The following is a 17,925-nucleotide window of genomic DNA, read 5'->3' on the forward strand; positions in this document are numbered from 1 at the left end:
AAAAATAATTTCAATGAAACTGGTTTTTTTCTTCGAACATTTTGTTTCAGAACCTGTCGTGAGGAAATGTAAACACTATTTTGAAATTCTATTTAACATGGACGCTGTGTACGTCTTACTGTAGGTAATATTTCAGGCAAATTCACTAAAAGTTTCATCAGTGATGTAAAAATCCTTTCGGACACTGCACGTATCTCTGACTACTGTAGCGGTGTTGCATTATGCATGATCAATAATATAAACTGAATGCACGTCATGTGATTATATTTTGCCATGTTACTCCGACCTGTGGTGGAAAAATGTATCAGGGAATTTCTTTCGTCAACGTTCCAGTAATCATGTTAGTACGAATCAATTTTTCTCTTTTTTTTTACCCAGATTTCAAAATTATACAGACGCGCAAAAGAAAGATTCTACAGCCGTGTGTGTGCTTGTAGCATTTTCGTTGCAACACGAGTTTCGCTAGTCCGGTACACTCACGTTCACATCACTTAATTATGTAGGATAATTAAAATGAAAAACCCCGACGGCCGCGTTTGAAGCTGTGTGGCATCCATAGTATCGCGCTTAGGGACCATGAGGATATTTTCGAGGACATTAGCACGAGAAACAAGGAACGTAGAGTTATTTTGCTAGGCCCATTCGCGAATGGAATACGAAAGAGAGAATGTCTGTCACGTACTGTACTACAGCTTCCAGTGCAGAGGGAGATTATTTCATTCAATTGATGTATACTGTGAAAGACGACATTGTGCACAAACGTATTCTGAATGCATACTAGAGTGCTGTAACACTTCAGATACCTCAGTCAGGTACCGCTGCTGCTGCTGCCGCTGCTGCTCCCGTCGTCTCCTAGTCGCCGCATTGTCTCAGGGTGCAGAACACCGGTTCGCCAAACAATCCACATAGGCACTTGTTACAGCCGTCTCCGGCATCCACCCAATGGAATTTCACGCACGGGACGTTGTCTGCAGAACAACAGCATAATTTAGAAGAAATGTGCTGCACTTGGTTCAAATGGCTCTGAGCACTATGGGACTTAACATCTGAGGTCACCAGTCACCTAGAACTTAGAACTAGTTAAACCTAACTAACCTAAGGACACCACACACATCCATGTGCTGCACTCAGTACAGTCATTATCACGGATAGTGTTCCATTTATTGACTACACTTAGGAGGGGCTTTCAATAAATAATGCAACACTTTTTTTATCGCCCAATTTCGGTTGAAATGCGGAATTTGCTGTGGGACATGGTGAAATATTCCAGCTTCAGCCCTATAGTTTCATGAAGTTTCGACATGTGACGCCATATCTAGCTCTCAACATGGCGTCTGTAGCGGAAGTGCGTTCCGAGCAGAGAGATTCCTTTGCCAGAAACTCAGAACACCGCAGATGTTCATAGGCGCTTGCAGAATGTCTACGGAGACCTGGCAGTGGACGTAAGCACGATCAATCGTCGAATGAGGCGTCTCTCATGACCGCAACAAGGTCGCACAAATCTGTCCAATCTCCCGCGTGCTGGTTGGACTCTTGTAGTGTTGTAACGTGTGGACACTCTCATTCTAGGTATTCGACGGATCACAATCAAACATCTCGCTGCCAACTGGACGTCTCTGTTGGTAGTGCTAACACACTCGTCCATCAGTCGGGACAGTCAAAGTTGTGTGCCCACTGGCTTCTTCGCTGCCTAACAGAAGACTACAAGAAGCAACGAAGGACCATCCGTGCTGAAATGTTTATGCATTACGAAGCTGATCGTGATAATTTTTTGTACAACATCGTCACAGGCGATGAAACAGGGATCAACAGTTCGAACCGGAAACAGAACAGCAACCCATGGAGTGACACTAAACCACCTCTCCTCTGAAGACAAAGTTCAGAGAAGCGCCGTCAGCCGGTAAGATCATGGCTACGGTCCTTCGGGACTGTAATGGGTTTTTCTCTGTTTGGTGTCCTCTGTCATGGTACAAAGATCGACTCTGGAGTACACTACTGGCCATTAAAATTGCTACACCAAGAAGAAATGCAGATGTTAAACAGATATTCATTGGAAAAATATATTATACTAGAACTGACATGTGATTTCATTTTCACGCAGTTTGGATGCATAGATCCTGAGAAATCAGTACCTAGAACAACCACTTCTGCCGTAATAACGGCCTTGATACGCCTGGGCATTCAGTCAAACAGAGCTTGGATGGCGTGTACAGGTACAGCTGCCCATGCAGCTTCAACACGATACCACAGTTCATCAAGAGTAGTGACTAGCGTATTGTGACGAGCCAGTTGCTCGGCCACCACTGACCAGACGTTTTCAATAGATGAAAGATCTGGCGAATGTGCTGGTCAGGGCAGCAGTCGAACATTTTCTGTATCCAGAAAGACCCGTACACAGGACCTGCGACATGCGGCCGTGCATTATCCTGCTGAAATGTAGGGTTTCGCAGGGATCGAATGAAGGGTAGAGCCACGGGTCGTAACACATCTGAAATGTAACGTCCACTGTTCAAAGTGCCGTCAATGGGAACAAGAGGTGACCGAGACGTGTAACCAATGGCACCCCATACCATCACGCCGGGTGATACGCCAGTATGGCGATGACGAATGCACGCTTCCTAAGTGCGTTCACCGCGATGTCACCAAACACGGATGCGACCATCATGATGCTGTAAACCGAACCTGGATTTATCCGAAACAATGACGTTTTGCCATTTGTGCACCCAGGTTCGTCGTTGAGTACACCATCGTAGTCTCTCCTGTATGTGATGCAACGTCATCTTCGTGGTGTAGCAATTTTAATGGCGAGTAGTTTATATTGTGCTACCCTCAGGAAACTGAAAAAACGACTTCAGCGTGTTCGTCACCACAAAAATGCGAACGAACTTCTCCTTCTCCATGACAGTGCAATGCCTCACACGAGATGGACACCTGAGAGGAGCTCACAAACCTTCATTGCACTGTTCTTGCTCATTCGCCCTATCGCCTGCATCTTTCATTTCCGGCTCTCAACTGGTTGATGCAATGAAGGATGCATTCTGCGGGAAGCAGTACGTGGATGTGGGGAGGTTATTGATGCAGCGAGACGTTGTCTGCGACGTCGACCAGTAGGGTTGTACCATGCGGGTGTTCAGACCCTCCCAGTAAGGTGGCGTAAGGCCGTGGTATTGAATGGAAATTATGATGAAAAATAGGATTCCTTAGCAAAAAGAGTGGGGAATAATATGGTGTGTTGGAATCCCGAATGAAACCAATCTGCTTTCAGCAAAAAAATGTGTTGCGGTACTTAATGAAAGCCTCTCGCACTTTCGCCTGCTGTGTAACTGAAAGTAGGCACATTTATTTAAACCTTTTCCATTTTGGTTAATTCCCAAACGTGTCATTACAGGTGGAAAAGCTCTCTCTAGTTTACTTGTGGTAGCTGTTCTCGATTTTTAATTCATGTAGACGCTATAGCTAGTATTTACTGATTGTGGAAAAAATTATCTTCTCTTTACTGCCAAATTTTGTTCTCTTCTGTCAAATAAATTGGCAGTTACACTCTCGAACAACATAGCAATGGGACGTTCCCAGACACATGCAGTTTACCTCGCTTTAATAGTGTGTTTTGACTGACTGTCAGAGAGGTTACATTCCTACATTCTCTGCTTCTACCGATTTTGACGGATCTGCACTTTGGTCCCTTGGCTTTCCTACGGACGTTGTGGTACTACGTATTCCGTGTATCGGACGTAAGCTTCTGTTGTGATTGTTTCTTAAGAATATTTTAATGTCGTTTTATATGCCTGTAGAAAGTGCTATATTTAAGTGTGCATCAAACTTGGAGGGACTTGTATTGGTACACCTTCTCACCTGGTTGGTTTTAGAATTACTCCAAGACTATATCTACTATCAAGTCTATAGAGGGTTATTATAAATGACTGAAGCGATTTCATAGATTTGTTGTAGCTATATTATTTGACATATTGTCACATGCCTTTGCACACACACTGAAAAACACAGAAAGGTTTTCTGACATATTATAGGTGTATTATAGGTGTACCACTCCCTCACCCTCCTACTGATTCTGCAGGTACTAAGTCGATGACCAAGTTCTTCCACGCTGGGCGCAATATGTTCCTGTCAACCTGTTCAAAACCGCTGTAGATGTGTAATCGCAGTTCTGCTAGGATTGATGGTACAGCCGGAGGTAAACACTAAATCTTTCACATGACACCAAACAAAACAAGTGCATGGGTTAAGCCGGGGAAGCGTGGATGCCATGACATGAATTCCTGATCATCAATCTCACCACAACTGATGCATCGTTTCCTCAACTTTTTGTTTAGGAAACACATACATCATGATGGAAGAGGGGTGGAGCACCATCTTGTTGGTGGAGGAAGCCCACAATGTCGGTCTCCAGTTGCGGCAATGTGCCAGTTTTCCAGGATGCCCCAATACACATGTTGCGTAACCATCTTTCCCGGAAGAAAAGGGACTGACCCGTCGATCTCCCCTTGCAGAGAAGAAAACTGGCTCATGCTACAACTGGAGACCGACAGTATGAACTTTATGTATCAACACGATTGTGCTTCACTCCACTTCCATCATGATGTATGTGAATTCTAAAACAGAAAATTGAGAAATCGATGAACCAGTCACGGTGCGTTTGATGATCAGCAATTCATGTCATGGCCTCCACGCTCTCCCGACTTAACCCACTCCGATTCTTTTTGTTTGGGGTTATGTGAAAGATTCAATATTTACCCACTCCTCTACCAACAATCCTACCAGAATTGCGATCTTTAAACTGTGCTTACTATCGCCGAATGGAGTTGGCAGTTGGAAGATCTTTGCTGAACTTCGTTCTGAAGTGTCATTGCACTATTATAGCCGACTGATGTGAATTCTTCACAAGCACAACATACGCTTTGTCGGCGCCTGTCGCCATCTTGCTCAGCTGCGTAGTGCTGCGCTCTCGTGGCAGCAATTTAAAGTGCGTCAGCAACAACACAAAACTTTTTGAGTTTTTCTATGAGTGTTGAGTTTTGTGACAATGTATCAACTAATTTAGCTACAGCTAATTTTTTTATACCCTGTTCTTCGTAAGCTGCTTTATAGTGCAGAACGGAGGATAGTTCGTACATTATAAGCGATTTTCTGGCCTTTCACAATCGCGTACTTATTGTGAAGGAAATATGCATATCTATATGCTTCAGCACACCAGAACCAGTTCTACAATGTTCTGTTAGCTACGTCGGTTATACGATAGATACATTATCTCACAGTCTCCCTCAAATGCCAGTCTCCAAACGATCGACCCACGGATGAATTCTTCAGCTATATCTGCACTAAATTGATATTTGGAGGTCACACTGAAGTGCGTGGCTGAGTCATCATCAAACCACCTACACAATAGTTCTTTATTATTCCATTCTCGAACAGCGCGCGGAAAAAGCGAACACTTATATCTTTCCGTGCGAGCTCTGATTCCCCTTATTTTATTACGGTATGAATATTTTTTCTCCCTACGTAGGTCGTCGTCAACAAGATATTTTCACATTCGGAGGAGAAAGTTGGTGATAGAAATTTCGTGAGAAGACCATGCTGCAACGACAAACGCCTTTGTTTTATTGATGTCCACCCCAAATCCTGTATCATGTCCGTGATACTCTCTCCCGTGTTTCTAAATAATACAAAACGTGCTGCACTTCTTTGAACTTTCTCGATGGACTCCGTTAATCCTATCTGGTAAGGATCTCACACTGCGCAGCAGTACCCCAAAAGAGGACGGACAAGCGTAGTGTAGGTATTCTCTTTAGTAAATCTGTTGTATCTTCTAAGTGTTCTGCCAACAAATCGCGGTATTCGGTTCGCCTACCCCACAATGTTTTCTACGGGTTCTTTCTAACTGAAGTTCTTCGTAATTGTAACTCCTAGTATTTAGTTGAATTTACGGCTTTTAGATTTGATTGATTTACCATGTAATCGCAGTTAACAGATCCCTTTTAGCAGTCATGTAGATGACCTCACGCTCTTCATTGTTTAGGACCGATTGCCAATTTGGCACCATGCAGATAACTTTTTGCACTTTGTTTTGATTTTATAATTACTTTACTAGACGATGAACGACGGCGTTATCTGCATACAACCTAGGACAATATGAGCATGTTCATATTATCTCCTAAATCTTTTATACAGATAATGAACAGCAGAGAGTCTAGAACACTATCTTGGAGAACTCGAGAAATCATTTCTGTTTTACTCATCAGTTACTACGAACTCTGACCTCTCTGACAAGAAATCACGAATCCAGTTGAAGTTAATGATATGTTCATGATATGTAGATTACTCCTGCCGCCTTTCTTGAACATTGGTGTGACCTGTGCAACCTTCCAGTCTTTGGGTAAAGACCTTTCGTTGAGCAAGCGATTGTACGATTGTTCGGTATGGAGCTATTGCATCAGCATACTCTCAAAGGAACCTAATTAGTATACGGTCCGGACTGGAAGACTTGCTTTCATTAAGTGATTTAAGTTGCTTCACTATTCCTGAGGATATCTGCTTCTAAGTTACTCATGTTGGCAGCTGTTCCTGATTCGCATTCTGGAATATTTACTTCGCCTTCTTTGTTGAAGGAACTTCGGAAGGCTGTCTTAAGTAACTCTGCTTTAGCACCACTGTCATCAGTAGTACTTCCCAGATAAGGCATTGATTGTGTCTTGCCGCAAGAAGATCTGAATCTCTTTGCATTTCCTGCCAGGTTTCGAGACAAAGTTTAGTTGTGGAAACTGTTACTGCAACAATGTTCCGACCTGTTCTGTTTACCGATAGATAGCTCCGTCGTTTGTTAATTTATTTGGTATATATCCCTCCAATTGCTGCCGATATTATTTCTTTGAAATCAGGCCATGTCTGGTCTACACTTATTTGTTCGTTTGTAAGGATTACAGATTGCCTCCCAGGAAGGCCTCAAGGGAATTTTTATCTGCTTTTTCGTACACATATATTTTTCGTTTATTTCTGGTGGATTTGTGAGTTATGATATTCACTCCCGCTACGATAACCTTGTGTTCGCTACTCCCTGTATCCATTTTGACGCTCGTTATTAGCTCAGGATCATTTGTTGCTTATATGTCAAGTGTGTTTTTGCAACCGTTAGCTATTCGGATGGACTCACGAACTAACTGCTGGAAATAATTTTAAGAGAATGCGTTTAGCACAATCTCGGATGACGTTTTATGCGTACCTCTGGATTGAAATGTATTTTCGCCAACATATCGTGGGTAAATTGAAGTCACCACTAACTAGCTTCTGAAATTAGACTCAAAAAATGGTTCAAATGGGTCTGAGCACTATGGGACTTAACTGCTGTGGTCATCAGTCCCCTAAAACTTAGAACTACTTAAACCTAACTAACCTAAGGACATCACACACATCCATGCCTGAGGCAGGATTCGAACCTGCGACCGTAGCGGTCGTGCGGTTCCAGACTGTAGCGCCTTTAACCGCTCGGCCACTTCGGCTGGCAATTAGACTCAAGTCTTCATTGAACCTTTCCGAATTGTACCAGCATAGTTGGGAGATCGGTAAAAGGAATCAATTATTATTTTATTCTGGCTGCCAAGAATGACCTCTATCCGTACTAACTCACAGGAACTATCTACTTCAATTTCGCTACAAGATAAACTATTTCGAACAGTAACAAACACGCCACCCCCAAATGTATTTAGCCTGTCCTTGCTGAACTCCTTCTCCAACAGAGCTTCGACATACAACTGTTATACCGATGATTCCTAGATCTATGTTCTTCACTGAAAGTAGTAACATCTCTACGTTTAAATATAAGGTGAAAATTATACTTACAAGTCCTCTCTTCGAGGCACGAGTCGCCCACGCATACCCAGATACCAGATCGCATACAGAAGCAGGTGCACGGATCCGTCTTCCTCATTCCGGGTTCACACTCTTAAACAGGAAAGAATAGTAATTTCACTTATTCAGACGACTAAAGACGGGAAAGAAACTAAATTACATTCAGTCTTCAACGGGATGATAAATGAGAACAGAATGTAATACCATAGCGCTGGTACAGAGGTTGAAATGTCCGAATGGCAACTAGATACAGGCTCTAATATTTTTTTTCTTTTTTTTTTTTAGGATTTAGCAAAGTGCAAAGAAAATTTCCGTTCAGGTCCAAGCAATCACTATTTGTAATCTCATTAGCATCATTTACGAACTTTAGATTTTAACTGCATAGATAAAATAGTTGTTACAAGTTACTGTTAATAACATCCAGTAAACTGAGCTTCATTTCTTTGTCCTTCGCCAGATATTTTTTTGCCCTTTCCTGCAATTTATTTGTTAGTAGAAGGGACAAGGGAGGAGGAAGAGAGGATTTAGTAGAAATAAAGAACTAAAACAAGTAAGACATTTGGAAAGATCTTTGATTTCCATGTCAACATGTGTCCAAGAATCCTTTGCTCTCAGTGTTGAAAGAACTTTTCCAAAGGTCTCACGTCAGTTGCTGATGTAATCCTCAGTCCTGAGACTGGTTTGATGCAGCTCTCCATGCTACTCTACCCTGTGCAAGCACCTTCATCTCCGAATAACTACTGCAACTTACATCTTCTAAAATTGCCTACGTGTTCATCTGTTGGCCTCCCTCTAAACTTTTTACCCCCAATACTTCCCTCCAGTACTAAATTGGTGATCCCTTGAAGTCTCAGAATGCGAGCCACCAATCAATCCCTTCTTTTCGTCAAGTTGAGCAGTAAATTCGTTTTCTCACCAAAACTATTCAGTACGTCCCAGTGCCTCCTCGTTAGTTACGTGATCTACCGACCCAGTCTTCAGCATTCTTGTGTAGCATCACATTTCAAAAGCTTTTTGCTGTTCTTGTCTAAACTGTTAATCATCCATGTTTCTCGTCCACACAAGGCTACACTCCATTCAAACACTCTCAGAAAAGATTTCCTAACGCTTAAATAAATATTCGATGTTAATAAACTTCTTTTCTTCATTAGTTATTCTCCTGCCGAAATAACAAAACGTATCTACTGCTTTAACTGTCTCTTTTTCCTAATATAATTCCCTTAGCATCTCCTGATTTAATTCGACAACATTCCATTATCTTTGTTTTGCTTTTCTTTTATGTTCATCTTATATCCTCCTTTCAAGGGACTGTCTATTCTGTTCATCTGCTACTCCAAGTCCCTTGCTGTCTCTGACAGAATTACGTCATCGGCTAACCTCTAAATTTTTATTTCTTCTCCCTGATCTCTACAATTTTTTCTCTTCTTTTCTTTACTGCTTGCTCAATGTACAGATTGAATAACATTGGCGATAGGCTGCAACATTGTCTTTCTCTTTTCTCAACCACTGCTTCCCTTTCATGCCCGTCGACTCTTATAACTGCCGTCTGGCTCTACATCTACAAAGTACATTGATACTGCGCAAGCCACCGCGCGGTGTGTGGCGGAGGGTACTCTGTACCACCACTAGCCATCTCTTTTTTCCACTCGCAAATAGAACGAGGAAAGAATGGCTGTATATATGCCCTTGCATCAGTCCTAACTTCTCGTTATCTGGTCTTTGTAATCCTTATGCGCAATGTTTGTTGAAGACAAAAGAATCGTGTGGCAGTCACCTTCAGATGTCGGTTCTCTAAATATTCTCAGTAGTGTTTCTCGAAGAGAGGGTCACATTCCTTCCAGGGATTCCCATTTGAGTTCCCGAAGCATGTTCGAAACACTTACGTGTTGTTCGAACCTAACGGTATCAAATCTAGCAGAACGCCTCTGAATTGCTTCCATGTTTTCCTTCAGTCCGATCTGGTACGGACCCCAAACACTCGAGTAGTACTCAAGAACAGGTCGCACCAACGTCCTATATGCGGTCTCCTCTATGGATGAACCACTCTTTCCTAAAATTCTCCCAATAAACCGAAGTTGACCATTCGTCGTCCCTATTACAGTTCTCACGTGTCTGTTCAATTTCATTTCGCTTTACAACGTTACGCCCAGATATTTAAACGACTTGTCTGTGTCAAGCTGGGTACTAGTAATACTGTATGCGAACATTACAGGTTTGTTCTTCCTCCTCATCCGCATTAACATACATTTTTTTACATTTAGAGCCAGCTGACATACATCACACCAATTAGAAATTTTGTCTAAGTAGTCTTGTATCTTCCTACAGTCAGTCAAGTTCGGCACCTTGCCGTGCACCACAGCAGTATCAGCAAACAACCGCAGATTGCTTTCCACCCTGTCCGCCAAATCATTTATGTGTACAGAGAACAACAACGGTCCTGTCACACTTCCCTGGGGTACTCCTGGCGATACACTTGTCTCTGATGAACACTTACCGTCAGGGACAACGTGCTGGGTTCTATTACTTAAGAAGTCTTCGAGTCATCCATATATCTGTAAACTTATTGCATATGCTCGTACCTTGATTAACAGTCTGCAATGGGGCATCGTGTCAACTGTTTTCCGGAAATTTAGAAATGTGGAATAGTTGCCCTACATTCATAGTTCGCAGTACCCACTATGTGATCAAAAGTATCCGGACACCCCCAAAAACATACGTTCTTCATATTAGGTGCATTTTGCTGCCACCTACTGCCAGGAACTCCATATCAGCGACCTCAGTAATCATTAGACATCGTGAGAGAGCAGAATGGGGCACTCCGCGGAACTCACGGACATCGAACATAGTCAGGTACTTGGGTGTCACTTTAGTCATATATCTGTACGCGAGATTTCCACACTCTTAAACATCGCTATGTCCACTGTTTGCGATGCGACAGTGAAGTGGAAACGTGAAGGGACACGTACAGCTCAAATGTGTACAAGCCGACCACATCTGTAGACTGACAGAGGCTGCCTACGCTTGAAGAGGGTCGTAATGTGTAATAGGCAGACATCTGTCCAGACCACCACACAGGACTTCCAAACTGTGTACTATGACATTTAGGCGGGACATAAGAAAACTTGGATTTCATGGTCGAGTGGCTGCTCATAAGCCGCACATCACGCCGGTAAATGCCAAACGACACCTCGCTTGATGTAAGGAGCTTAAACATTGGACGATTGAACAGTGGAAAAACGTTGTGTCGGGTGACGAATCACGGTACACAATGTGGCGATCGGATGCAAGGTGTGGGTATGGCGAATGCCCGGTGAACGCCATCTGCCAGGGTGTGTAGTGCCAACAGTAAAATTTGGAGGCGGTGGTGTTATGGTGTATTCGTGTTTTTCATGGAGGGGGCTTTCGCCCCTTGTTGTTTTGCGTGGCACTATCACAGCACAGGCCTACATTGATGTTTTAAGCACCTTCTTGCTTCCCACTGTTGAAGAGCAATTCGGGGATGGCGATTGCATCTTTCAATACCATCGAGCACTTACTCATAATGCACGGTCTGTGGCTGAGTGGTTACTGATGTGTCGACAGAAGTGCCGACACAGTGTGATTTGAGGGGACCGCTATGCACGCTATAAACACACGAAGGATGGCGTGAGGTCTGAAACAGGATACGTAATGAATGCTATAAAGAAAAGTACGTAGCTTTTGGAATACTTAACTTTAATCCATCCTTGTTGTATACATCGTTCTTGATGAGACATGCTTTATACGATAAGTATCAATTGCTATGTAAGGCTAATGGCGCCTTGCTAGGTCGTAGCCATGGACTTAGCTGAAGGCTATTCTAACTATCTGCTCGGCAAAGGAGCGCGGCTTCGTCAGTGTAGTCGCTAGCAAAGTCGTCCGTACAACTGGGGCGAGTGCTCGTAAGTCTCTCGAGACCTGCCGTGTGGTGGCGCTCGGTCTGCGATCACTGACAGTGGCGACACGCGGGTCCGACATGTACTAATGGACCGCGGCCGATTTAAAGCTACCACCTAGCAAGTGTGGTGTCTGGCGGTGACACCACAGTTACACGACAATAACATCACTCTAATGGACTGCCCTGCACAGTGTCCAGACCTGAACGCTATAGAACACCTTTGGGATGTTTTGGAACGCCGACTTCGTGCCAGGCCTTACCGACTGACATTGATGCCTCTCCTCAGTGCAGCACTCCGTTAAGAATGAGCTGCCATTCCGCAAGAAACCTTCCAGCACCTGACTGAACATATGCCTGCGAGAGTGGAAGCTGTCATCAAGGCTAAGGACGGGTCAACACCGTATTGAATTCCAGCATTACCGATGGAGGGCGCCACGAACTTGTAAGTTTTCAGCCAGGTGACCGGATAATTTTGATCACATAGTGTATCATAGGAGGAAAGGGCAAGCTGAGTTTCGCAGGAGCGATGCTTTCTAAAACCATACTGATTCGTGGATATAAGTTTCTGAGTCTAAAGAAAGTTAAATATATTCGAACTGAGAATATCTTCAATGATTTTGCAACAAACCGAAGTTAGGGATATTGGTCTGTATTTTACACCTGATACCTCCAATAACCTATAAAAAAGGTTCAAACTGTTCGCTTACGTATACGCACACATACATTAACTGGATAATGGACCATGATGTCGCAGGCTTCCACGACACGTTGATATAGCCTCCCCACAGAGGAATGTCTGTTGTATAGATCAATAACTTCAGGTGAACCCAGAGATAATAATCCGTGCTGTCCATGGAACAGGACCTCACCTAGCTGTCCTTCCTCATCTCTCATGAAACTTGACTGGAATATTCCAGCGCCTCATCATTCTTAAAACGTCATACCTCCTCTTATCTGCTGGATTATATCCTGTCGCAAATCTGTGTTGTGTCCCCGTTGGCTGGCAGCAAGTGACGAGCGTTTGAACTCATCGGCCATCATAGATTCAAACTTACACGACTGCGGTTAACTCTCGGACACCAAGCCTGTTTAAGCTGGATATTGGTCAGGACCACTCTGGCCGCTGTAAAATAAGCACTCCGGGGAAATAAAAATAGCCACCTCCCAGAGATACCACTCTAATATTGTAAAACATTGCCTGTCGCCTTGATGATGGCTTCGAATCAAGAGAGGGAAAGGTACCACGAGTTTCTTAGGTATTCAAATCATGCTAAAACCATACCAGCTACAACCAGCTTTATTCCTCGGTGACCTCAATAGCCATCATAATCATCTCTGGGGCTACAACAACACTGACCTTAATGGTGCAGTACTTGATGGAATTTGAAAACTCTGAAATTAATTTATGATGGAGGGTACACCACAGATCTGTGTTTTACAACTCAGTCTCAGGATTCACTCAGTCAGGTACGGCGTACAGCCCCGAATGACTTCCCCCCGAGCCAACGCAGAGCTACTTTCACAGCGGTGGGGATGATGTCTCTATCTGTTTGTACGATCACACCCTAAACTGTGATACTTGTAGAACGCACGTGTATAGCACGTCGAGAGAAAAAATGGTTTACCAGAAAATCGTCCATAATAATAACTAACACATTGATCTGAAACTGATTCGGATGTCTATCCTCACTTGTACCTGGGGATTTTTATCATATGCGCATTTAAAATAACGGATTTTTGGACGTACTATGCCACTCAGCAATGCAATAATTAGGAATTGCAGGCAAGCCAAGGCTAAGAGGCTGCAGCAAACATGTGAAGAAATCGAAAAAGAAATTATCGTCGAAAGGACTGGCTCAGTATATAGATAGATCAAACCATCACGGTGATATTAACACCAAGGAAGGTAACAGTAACAGTGCAACGGGAATTCCGGTGTTAAACAGAAAGGAGAGAGCGGATCGGAGGACAGGGTACACTGAAGGCCTCTGTGAGGGGGGAGGAGATATCTGTCGACGTGACAGAAGAAGAAACGGAATCGATAGAGAAGACATAGTGGATCCAGTATTAGAGTCAAAAGTCAATGAGGCAGATGACTCTCTATTGCCGGCCGTTGTGGCCGAGCGGTTCTAGGGGATACATCTGGAACCGCGAGACCGCTACGGTCGCAGGTTCCCGAATCCTGCCTCGAGCATGGATGTGTGTGATGTCCTTAGGTTAGTTATGTTCAAGTAGTTATAAGTTCTAGGGGACTGATGACCTCTGAAGTTAAGTCCCATAGTGCTCAGAACCATTTGAACTCTCCATCTAAATTCCTAAAATTATTGGGGGAAATGGCAACTAAACTATTCAAGTTGGTGAGAGGAACATATGAGACTGGTGACTTACCCTCAGATTTTTGGGAAAATATCATCCACACAATTCCAAAGATAACAAGGACAGATGGCTGCGAGAACTATCGCACAATCAGCTTAACAACTCATGCGTCCAAGATGCTGACAAGAAGAGGACATTGAAGAATTTAAAAGAAAACTGAGGATATGTTAGACGACGATTTGTTTGGCTTTAGGAAACGTAAAGGCGCGAGAGTTCTGTATTGCGTTTGATAATGGAAACAACACTGAATAAACATCAAGACACGTTCAGAGGATTCGTCGTCCTAGAATAAGTGATCGACGGTGTAAAATAGTGCAAGATTTTTGAAATTCTGAGAAAAGTGGGAGTAGCTTATAGGGAATCGCGAGTTATATGCAGTATGTACAATAAAAAAGAAGGAAACATAACAAAGAATGACCAAGAATGAAGTGCTCGGGTTGAAAAGGGTGAAGGATAGGGATGTATGTTCAATCTATACCTCGAAGCAGCAATTACGGAAATGTTCAAGAGTGGGAATAAAATTCAGGGCAAAGGGACATCAGTGGTAAGATTCGCTGATGACATTGCTACCCTCAGTGAAACTGGAAAAAGAAATTACAGAATCTGCTGAATAGTCTAATGAGTACAGAATATGGGTTTAGTATCAACGGAAACAGGCCATAGTGATAAGAAGTATCAGAATTGACAGCAGTGAGAAAATTAACATCAAATCTGTTATCACGTAGTAGATGACGGCACGAAATTCTGGTACCTTGAAAGCAAATGAACACATGACAGACGGAGAAAGGAGGATACAAAAAGCAGACTACAAACAAACTCCTTCCGAACAGGCTTCGAAGGTCCAACGGTACCGAACAGCTGCTGTGTCATAGCCTGCTCTTAAGTGCCACCGGATGCGAATACGGAGTTGTCAGACATGTAGCTTCTCAGGTGGCCTCACAAGGGTTGAATGCACCCCGCTTAACAACAGCACTCCGCAAACCCCGACGGTGACCCATCCAAGTGCTAGCCAAGTCTGACAGCGCTTAAATTCGGCGATCTGACGGGAACCAGTGTTACTACTTACACAAGCTAAAAAGCAGACTAGCACTGGCAAAAAGGGCATTCCTGCCCAAGAGAAATCTACTAGTTGCCTCTAAACCTATCAGAATGTTGTTGTTGTTGTTGTTGTTGTGGTGGTGGTCTTTAGTCATGAGACTGGTTTGATCCAGCTCTCCATGCTACTCTATTCTGTGCAAGCTTCTTGAACTCCCAGTATCTACTGCAACCTACATCCTTCTGAATCTGCTTAGTGTACTCATCTCTTGGTCTCCCATTACGATTTTTACCCTCCACGCTGCCCTCCAATGCTAAATTTGTGATCCCCTGATGCCTCAACACATTTCCTACCAACCGATCCCTTCTTCTTGTCAAGTTGTGCTACATACTTCTCTTCTCCCCAATTCTATTCAATACCTCCTCATTAGTTATGTGATCTACCCATCTAATCTTCAGCACTTTCAGAAACGACTTCCTGACACTTAAATCAATACTCGATGTTAACAAATATCTCTTCTTCAGAAACGCTTTCCTAGCCATTGCCAGTCTACATTTTATATCCTCTCTACTTCGACCACCATCAGTTATTTTGCTCCCCAAATAGCAAAACTCATTTACTACTTTATGTGCCTCATTTCCTAATCTAATTCCATCAGCATCACCCGACTTAATTCGACTACATTCCATTATCCTCGTTTTGCTTTTGTTGATGTTCATCTTACATCCTCCTTTCAAGACACAATTCATTCCGTTCAACTGCTCTTCCAAGTCCTCTGCCATCTCTGACAGAATTACAATGTCATCGGCGAACCTCAAAGTTTTCATTTCTTCTCCATGGATTTTAATACCTATTCCGAATTACTCATTTGTTTCCTTTACTGCTTGCACAATTTACAGATTGAATAACATCGGGGAGAGGCTACAACCCTGTCTCACTCCCTTCCCAACCACTGCTTCCCTTTCATGTCCCTCGACTCTTATAACTGCCATCTGGTTTCTGTACAAATTGGAAATAGCCTTTCGCTCCCTGTATTTTACCCTGTCACCTTTAGAATTTGAAAGAGAGTATTCCAGTCAACATTGTCAAAAGCTTTCTCTAAGTTTACAAACGCTAGAAACGTAGGTTTGCTTTTTTTCTTGATCCTGCTTCCAAGATAAGTCGTAGGGTCAGTATTGCCTCACGTGTTCCAATATTTCTACGGAATTCAAACTGATCTTCCCCGAGGTCGGTTTCTACCAGTTTTTCCATTCGTCAGTAAAAAATTCGCATTACTATTTTGCAGCTGTGACTCATTAAACTGATAGTTCGGTAATTTTTACATCTGTCAACACCTGCTTTCTTTGCGATTGGAATTATTATATTCTTCTTGAAGTCTGAGGGTATTTCACCTGACTCATACATCTTGCCTTTCCCAAGGCCGTCAGTAGTTCCAATGGAATGTTGTCTACTCCCGGGGCCTTGTTTCGACTAAGGTCTTTCAGTGCTCTGTCAAACACTTCACGCAGTATCGTATTTCCCACATCATATTCATCTACATCCTTTTCCATTTCCATAATATAGGCCTCAAATAAATCGCCCTTGTATAGACCCTCTATATACTCCTTCCACTTTTCTGCTTTCCCTTCTTTGCTTAGAACTGGTTTTCCATCTGAGCTATTGATATTCATACAAGTGGCTCTCTTTTTTCCAAAGGTCTCTTTAATTTTCCTGTAGGCAGTATCTATCTTACCCCTAGTGAGATAAGCCTCTGCATCCTTACGTTTGTCCTCTGGCCATCCCTGCTTAGCCGTTTTGCACTTCCTGTCGATCTCATTTTTGAGACGTTTGTATTCCTTTTTTCCTGCTTCATTTACTGCGTTTTTATATTTTCTCCTTTCATCAATTAAATTCAATATTTCTTCTGTTACCCAAGGATTTCTACTAGCCCTCGTCTTTTTACCTAGTTGATCCTCTGCTGCCTTCACTACTTCATCCCTCAGAGCTACCCATTCTTCTTCTACTGTACTTCTTTCCCCCATTCCTGTCAATTGTTCCCTTACGTTCTCCCTGAAACTCTGTACAACCGCTAGTTTAGTCATTTTATCCAGGTCCCATCTCCTTAAATTCCCAGCTTTTCGCAGTTTCTTCAGTTTTAATCTACAGTTCATAAACAATAGATTGTTGTCAGAGTCCACATCTACCCCTGGAAATGTCTTACAATTTAAAACCTGGTTCGTAAATCTCTGTCTTACCATTATATAATCTATCTGATACCTTCTAGTATCTCCAGGATTCTTCCTTGTATACAACCTTCTTTTATCATTCTTGAACCAAGTGTTAGCTATGATTAAGTTATGCTCTGTGCAAAATTCTACCAGGCGGCTTCCTCTTTCTTTTCTTACCCCCATTCCATATTCACCTAATACGTTCCCTTCTCTTCCTTTTCCTACTCTCGAATTCCAGTCACACATGACTTATATTTTCGTCTCCCTTCACTACCTGAATAATTTCTCTTATCTCGTCATACATTTCATCAATTCCTTCATCATCTGCGGAGCTTGTTGGCATATAAACTTGTACTACTGTAGTAGGAATGGGCTTCGTGTCTATCTTGGTCACAATAATGCGTTCACTATGCTATTTGTAGTAGCTTACCCGCACTCCTATTTTTTTATTCATCATTAAACCTACTCCTGCATTACCCCTATTTGATTTTGTATTTATAACCCTGTATTCACCTGATCAAAAGTCTTGTTCC

The sequence above is a fragment of the Schistocerca nitens genome, chromosome 9 (genome assembly GCF_023898315.1).
Source record: "Schistocerca nitens isolate TAMUIC-IGC-003100 chromosome 9, iqSchNite1.1, whole genome shotgun sequence".
NCBI classification, from domain to species: domain Eukaryota; kingdom Metazoa; phylum Arthropoda; class Insecta; order Orthoptera; family Acrididae; genus Schistocerca; species Schistocerca nitens.